The sequence below is a fragment of the Prionailurus viverrinus genome, chromosome C2, assembly GCF_022837055.1.
Source record: "Prionailurus viverrinus isolate Anna chromosome C2, UM_Priviv_1.0, whole genome shotgun sequence".
NCBI lineage: Eukaryota > Metazoa > Chordata > Mammalia > Carnivora > Felidae > Prionailurus > Prionailurus viverrinus.
The window spans coordinates 69,331,567-69,339,134 of NC_062569.1; the positions used below are offsets into that span (position 1 = coordinate 69,331,567).

General features: G+C 41.6%; 1 pseudogene; it reads left to right on the forward strand.

Moving 5' to 3' along the window:
• The first annotated feature begins 1,432 nt into the window (after positions 1-1,432).
• On the forward strand, positions 1,433-4,488 carry LOC125174463 (dynein light chain roadblock-type 1-like; annotated as a pseudogene).
• The last annotated feature ends 3,080 nt before the right edge of the window (positions 4,489-7,568 follow it).

Below are 7,568 nucleotides of genomic sequence, written 5' to 3' on the forward strand. Positions count from 1 at the left end.
TAGTTAAGAAACATTTCCAGAATGCCCACTGTGTATAGAGCACTGAATTTATCTCTTTGAGGCAGGTAAATAAGCTCTTTGCTACAAATTGCTAAAATGCAAGGCCATACATGCAATGAGAGCAACAAGAGAATTTCCCTGCCTTTGCCCATACCTATCTTGAGGGAAAATAATATTAAGTTGCCATAGCGGATCTACTTTTCATTCAGAGAAACACCCTATGTGTCACTGAAAGTATCTCACCACAAAATCAAGTCCCCAAGATCTGTCAGTGGTTCTGACTACAATAGTTCTCCTTGATATGCGGCAGTAATTTCATGAGCCTTCCCTTAGGAATACCCCTCACAGCAGCCACTGGCTCTCTTAGGGTCTCAAAAAGAATTTTGCTGATGTTTTTCATGGTCACAAAAACTTGACATAACCTTCCTACCTCACCTATACTCCAACATGTTGACAGATTCATTGGCTGGACATGCCAAATTATCATAACTCAGGAAGCACGAAATATATGACTAAATGAAGGCAAAGCATACCAAAAATAGCATTCTAATCAGCTTTTAGAGGGAGTGAAGGTCAAAAGATCAGCAAACCTGCTAATAATTCACGTTTCAACATCTTGCCAACAAGACACTTTAATTGACCAATCTCCAGCTGCTCTGCCCAGGAAACACTCCACTCCTAAAGAGCAGAACTGAATCTCAGCCACAGTCCTGCATATGTAGGATTAGGAAAGAGCTCTGCATGTGCCTCCTCTTGGTGTAAAACAAATTTAGACCCCCTACAGAATCCTATATGGTTGGAAGAATTGGAAATAAAAATGTACTCACAGCCCAACAAGTGGGTAGCAAAATATTGATTCTAGCTTCTTAAAACGAGTAAAATATGTGAACTGGGAAAGAACCATGCGTGGGAGGGAATCATATCTCATAAGATGAAAGAAAATAAAAGAAAAGAAAGTTGAGAGGGAAAAAGCCAGCAGTTCCCTCACCACCAGTTCCCAGGCTGTCAGGTGTCCTGGTGTAGCTGAGCTGGCTGGGGAGCCCAGAAAGCACGCTCAGAGATCCTGTTGCGCTGAACAGTCTCACGCCACAGGTGTGTATTAGATTTAAACAGAGGTCATGTTGTCCAGTGGTCCTGTGCAGGTGCCTGGGATTTCTAGGAGCCTGTGTTCTAAAGCTTGTGGCTTTATATTTCAGGTATCTCAGATCTTATAGAATAGGCACGAAACCTACCTATGTTCTAAGAAAAAGGGTTTTATCAGCCCTGAAAAGGAAATGCAGCCCTAATGGAAGTATGTGCTCTTTGTAAAAGGTGTCGCAGCCTAGAGATGGGAGAAGCCCAGGAGTTGGAGGATGAGACCCTGGGATCTCTAGTCAATTATTCATCTGCTCTGACCCTCAGAGACTCTTAGCTGTTAGCTTGGTGGAGGGCAATGGTGTCTGCCCTGCCTCCTGCTCTGGGCTACTGTGAAAAACAGAAGGTATAAAAGTGCTTCATTAATGTGATATACCACAGAGGGAAGACGTGATGAACCTGAGCCTGGTACTACGTACTTGTGCTACTCTGAGAAGGAGAAATGAACCAAGTAACTAGATCCCAGTCTCTGCATGCTGTCACGGAGGTGGCAGATGAACATAAAACATAACAGCCTTCCCACAGGGTGTAGGCTTGGAGGACAAACGGTTCTTGACATACTGGGTATTTATGGGCACTCAAAATTTTTCCCACGGTCCAAAGATCCTACAATACAGAAAAGAGCTAACAACAGGTGAATCTCTAAGATCTTTTGTTTGGTTGGTTGCTTGGTTGCTGTTTTTCCTTCTTTGGTTTTAACCTGAAACAAGATCATTACAGTCTTCCCATAGAGTAGCTTCTATAATTGCAGTAGGTACATGGATTGGCCAGCAAACTTGCTAAAACATAAATCCTGATTCTATACATCTGGAGTGGGCCTGACATTTCTATCTTTCTGACAAGTTCCAGGGTCCACAAGTGACACTGGAGGTAGCCAGGTTGGAAAGAACATTGAGAGACACCTTGGGAAGATTTAAGACATATACTTTTACTAGAGTAGAAAAAAAATTTTTTAACTCTAAATCTTGTGGGGATAGTGAAGCCAAGGTTTAGCTCACTTGTCCAGCATCACCACAAGGCAAATCCTTCACCGCCCACAGAATCCACCACATGCCCTCCCTCATATTCTTCCCTCCACCAATCTGGCTATCCCACACTTGGTGCTTTCACCCTTGGGTTTCTTTTCCTGTCTCTGCACACCTTTTGGAAGTAAGGGATGGAGGGAGGTAAGAATATGACTATGGTACATGAAATATATCCTAGCTTTGAATCATGGAATCTCTTACTTTAAAAAGATAGGGAAAGCAATGAGGATGAGGTTCTAGCATGAAAAAAGCTAACCGCATTCTAGCTCTTAACGTACCACAATGGCATTTAACTCAAAGTGATTAGCTCTTTGTTTCCAAGGGTGGTCCCTGGTGCCTAGGCATGCACCAATAGACAAAGCTAGGCCCCATCTCTGCCTGCATTACATCTGAGGGTGGGGGGACATATTCACTGAAGCACTAGATATCTAACTCACTCATCTCATTAGGACCCTCAGAAGAAAAATCTCTAGATCCAAGGAGGGGAAAAGAGTTTAAGTAAAAATTTTGAAACTGAAGGTAATCATCAACATGCTTTCCACTTGTGGGCTATGTTCCAAAGAAAAAAAGGGGGAGAGAGACAATTTGCATTGAATCAATTTCAGCTCTGCCCCCAATCACACAGATTTATAAAAGCCACACTCTAAAAAGCTGCACTAAGAGGCACATGGGTGGCTCAGTCAGTTAAGCATCCGACTTTGACTCAGGTCATGATGTCATGGTTCGTGAGTTTGAGCCCCACATCAGGCTCTCTGCTACCAACACAGAGCCTATTGTAGATCCTCTGTCCTCCCACCTGTCTCTCTCTCTCTCTCTCTGCCTCCCCACTGCCCCCTCCTCTACATGTGCACATTTTCTCTGTCCCTCTCTCAAAAATAAACATTTAAATATAAATAAATTAAATAATTAAAAAATAAAAAGCTGTGAAGTTTCATTTCTTTTTGATTCCACTTATCCAACCAAAAGCATGAGACTGGGAACAGTTTCTTCACTCCAGCTTTTCTGTCTTACAGAAGTACCTCGATGGCCAGGAACTAAACAGAGGGGAAGAGGACTGAAAAAGTAAAAATAATTGCTCTTTTAAAAATGTACTGAAAGAGGGTGCCTGGGTGGCTCAGTAGGTCAAGCATCAGACTGTTGATTTTTGGCTCAGGTCATGATCCAAGTGTCATAGGATCAAGCCCTGTGTCAGGCTTGGTACTGAGCATGCAGCCTGCTTAAGATTCTCTCTCTTGCTCGCTCTCTCTCTCTCTCTCTCTCTTCTCTCTCTTTCCTCTCTCTCTCTCCCTCTGCGTGTCTCCCCCAGTTGCACACACTCTCTCTCTCTTTAAAAATAAATCTTAAAAAAAAGCTATTGAAACAGCAAATACTCCTAAATATACACAGAATTTGCCCTTTTAGAGAATTGCTGCGTTTCCACCTACAATTTGATCACGAATGGAGTAGTTGAAGAAATTTTGGCTGTAAATGAGGCTTAACACATACAAGGGAATATTTGTTCCCAAGTGCTTCTATTATGCCAGTAAATACTGAAAAGCAACAGAGAGCTTTCCCCTTCAGTCAGCACTATACTCAATGCCTTTCCTAGTACAAGCATTAAAGTTTCACAAGGAAATCTGCCCACAATGCTGCTAGAACTCCACAGGACTCTCCGGAGGTTATTTGGATTTCATTATTAAAATGTATTTTTAAATACCCTTGCTAAGATCAGAGCTCTTGCAAAATTAAGATTAAAATACCCTAGCTTTGGCCAGTGTCACAGAGCTACCAATGGATCAGAGAGGGCAGAGGTGGAGGAGACACTGAAGTGACTTAGGACCAGAAGTGGGTACAGAGAATCATTGTGGTGAACACTGAAGGCATTCCCATCAAGAGCATCATGGACAATCCTTAGGGGTGCCTGGGTGGCTTAGTCAGTTGAGTGTCCGATTTCTGCTCAGGTCATAATCTCACAGTTCGTGGGTTCGAGCCCCGCATCAGGCTCTGTGCTGACCGCTTGCTCAGAGCCTGGAGCCTGCTTCAGATTCTGTGTCTCCTTCTCTCTCTTGCCCCTCCCCCGCTCATGCTTTGTCTCACTCTGTTTCTCAAAAATATAAAATATAAAATAAAAAATGTAAAAAAATAGAAAAAAAAGAGCATCATGGACAATCTCACCACCACACAGTATGCCAAGCTCATGCAGAACTTCACCTTGAAGACCCAGAACACCATGTGTGAAATCAAACCCCAGAATGACCTCACCTCCCTTTGAATTTGCAAGAAAAACTAAATTACGGTTGTACCAGGTAAAGACTATTTCCTGATTGTGATTCAGAATCCAAATGAATAAGCTACTCTCTTGGCTCCCCACATCATTCCTTCATTTAATAGCCCCAAGAATAATAATGCTAATCATGTCAAACAATTGGCAGGTGGAAATCACCTTCGAGCCTACTTAGACCAATCCAGTGACCAATCATGGGCTGTAGCTCCACCCACCCCACCCAGAACCATCCCTCTGCTGACCAATCACCCTTGAGTTCTTGGGAGGGCCTTCTTTCCTCACCTCCAGGTTTTAAAGCAAGAGCTTTGACACCCTGCGTCCTTCTGACCTTCACTTCACTTTGTCACCTTTGGAAAAGACTGTTTTGTCTTTAACTAAGAATAACTGAAGGGGAGCCTAGGTGGCTCAGTCAGTTAAGCATCTGACTTTGGCTCAGGTCATGATCTCACCATTGCCGAGTTCAAGCCTCGTGTCAGGCTCTGGGCTGACAGCTCAGAGCCTAGAGCCTACTTCAGATTATATGTCTCCCTCTCTCTCTCTGCCCCTCCCTGCTCTCTCTCTCTCTCTCTCTCTCTCTCTCTCTCAAAACTAAACATTTTAAAAATTTTTAAAAAAACAACAAAATGCTAAATAAAATAAAATAAAATAAAATAATTAAATACCCTAGTCTTGTATGTATGGTGACCCCCTTCATTGAGGACTTCTTATATATGGTAAATAATGAGACGGATTTAGGGTCCAGGAAGTTTTTGCTGAGATCTAAACAGCTTCTTTCAGTTCACTGAAGTGCTATTATAGGGACTTGTATGGTACCTAAGAGCTTACAGCATTAATGTCACCTTAAGAATCTAGTCCCCAATCCTGGAAAGCTGCATTCCTTATTTATTAAATCCTATAATAAATAAGAAATTGCACTGACCATATTCAGGCAACAGTTTAAGGAACAATGTTAAGTCATTTGCATAACATGAAACCAAAAGAAACATGCTTTCACATTGCAAAACACGTATGTGGTCAATGAGTCTTGTTTCTCCGTGGGTTACCAGGCATTCTAGAATACAAACTAATTTGGATATAAATTTTAAAAAATAAAAAAATAAAAAATAATAATAAAAAAATAGAGTCATGAGATGCAGAATGGGGACTATGTCCAGTATGAGCTCCAAAGATAAAGCATTCAGTCTCTACACTCACATGAACCTTCCTGGCAGCAGTCACTGGTCTAGGGAACATTAGCCAAATAGCTTTTGTTACCTCCTCACCCATATGTTCAATCTTCTCAACATACCTCTCCTTTCCCCTAACCTCTAGCCTGTCCTGTTCTTACTCCTGGCAGGTCTAACAAAACATATTTAGAATCTCCAGGAATCTGGAGAGGGGAGAAGGTGTCCTGGGGTTGGTATTCAATAAGCAGGAAGTTCAAGTGATCTCAGGGTATTCTACAGATATAAAGGGCTGTAAAAGTAGAAAAGTAAGAATGACAGGAATTTCCCAAGAACTATAGATTACCATGACAAAGTACAAAGACAGCAATACTTCTTTTTAAATTAGGGAACTTATTTTTTTTTAATTTAAATTTTAGGTCACTAACATACAGTGTAAAACTGGTTTCAGGAGTACAATTCAGTGATTCATCACTTACATAAAATACCCAATGCTCATCACAGCAAGTGCCTTCTTTAATACCCATCACCCATCTAGCCCATCTCTAAATTAGGAAACTTAAAACAAGCAAAAGACTAAAGTGCCAAACAAAAAAACAAGATTCAGTGAGTGCCACACATAAAAAAGCCAAATTAGCCAATTACTGTCCCCGTAGAACTCACAGAAAAGCATCCAGATCTGTGAAACGATAGGACAGGTCAACGGATCTACAGTAAAACCTTGGATGGCAAGTAAGTTGTTCTGCGAAGTGTTCCGTAAGACAAACATTTCTAATTTTTTTTAACATTTATTTCTTTTTTAGAGCAGATACAGAAAGACCACGAGCCAGGGAAGGTTAGAGACAGAGGAAGACACAGAATTCGAAGCAGGCTCCAGATTCTGAGCTGTCAGCACAGAGCCTGACTCAGGGCTCAAACCCACAAACCGTGAGATCATGACCTGAGCCGAAGTTGGACACTTAACCGACTGAGCCACCCAGGTGCCCCACGAGCAAACATTTCTAATAAATTTTAACTTGATTAACAAGTGATGTCTTGCAGTATGAGTAGTATATGATGCCAAACATCACATGATCACAACTGAGCCAATGGTTGTCTCTCTCGTTGCAGGACTGTGGGTGATCATCTCCCATTTCCAGGATGCTCAGTCTCAGGCTGCGGCATTTAGCAGAAATCAGTGATTTTTCAGAACACTGGAAGGTGCCCACGCTGGCACTGGTGTATTTTTTGTCACCTCAAAGCACCTTTGGACCTTTGCTTTTCCATACAAGAGTAAGCTTATGAATGTTTTGCTTCATTCTAGGTCAGGCTGCCTGCAGATATAGACCCTTTTCTCTGCTGCCTTATTGCCAGTTACATTAAATACAGTATGTGACAAGAATTTATTAATACTGTACTCTATTCAACATCCTTGCAAACAAATACAATGGCTCCCATGCAGAAAAAGATTCCATTGAGCCAACAGACAGAAGTGATTCCATTAGTGATAGTAAAAGTCATCCTACACAGTAACCCTCCTCTCCCTTGTCTCCCTCACACCAGGCACAAAGGTTTTCAAAGGTTATTTTTCCTTATATTTTGCATTTTATTTATTATTTTGTAATATATTACATTATTGTAATCATTTTTATATGAATATTTTTGGGTTGTGGAATCATGTGAGTTTGCATTATTTCTTTTTTTTTTAAATTTTTTAATGTTTATTTATTAGGAGGACACAGAGAGACAGAGCGCAAGTGGGGGAGGGGCAGAGTGAGAGGGAGACACAGAATCTGAAGCAGGCTCCAGGCTCCAAGCTGTCAGCACAGAACCCTACATGGGGCTCGAACCCACGAAGTGCAGTATCATGACCTAGGCTTAAGTCGGATGCTTAACCAACTGAGCTACCCAGGCGCCCCTCCATTATTTCTTAAGGGGAAATTCACTTTGATATACAAGTGCTTTAGATTACAAGCATGTTTCCAGAATGAATTATGTTCACAA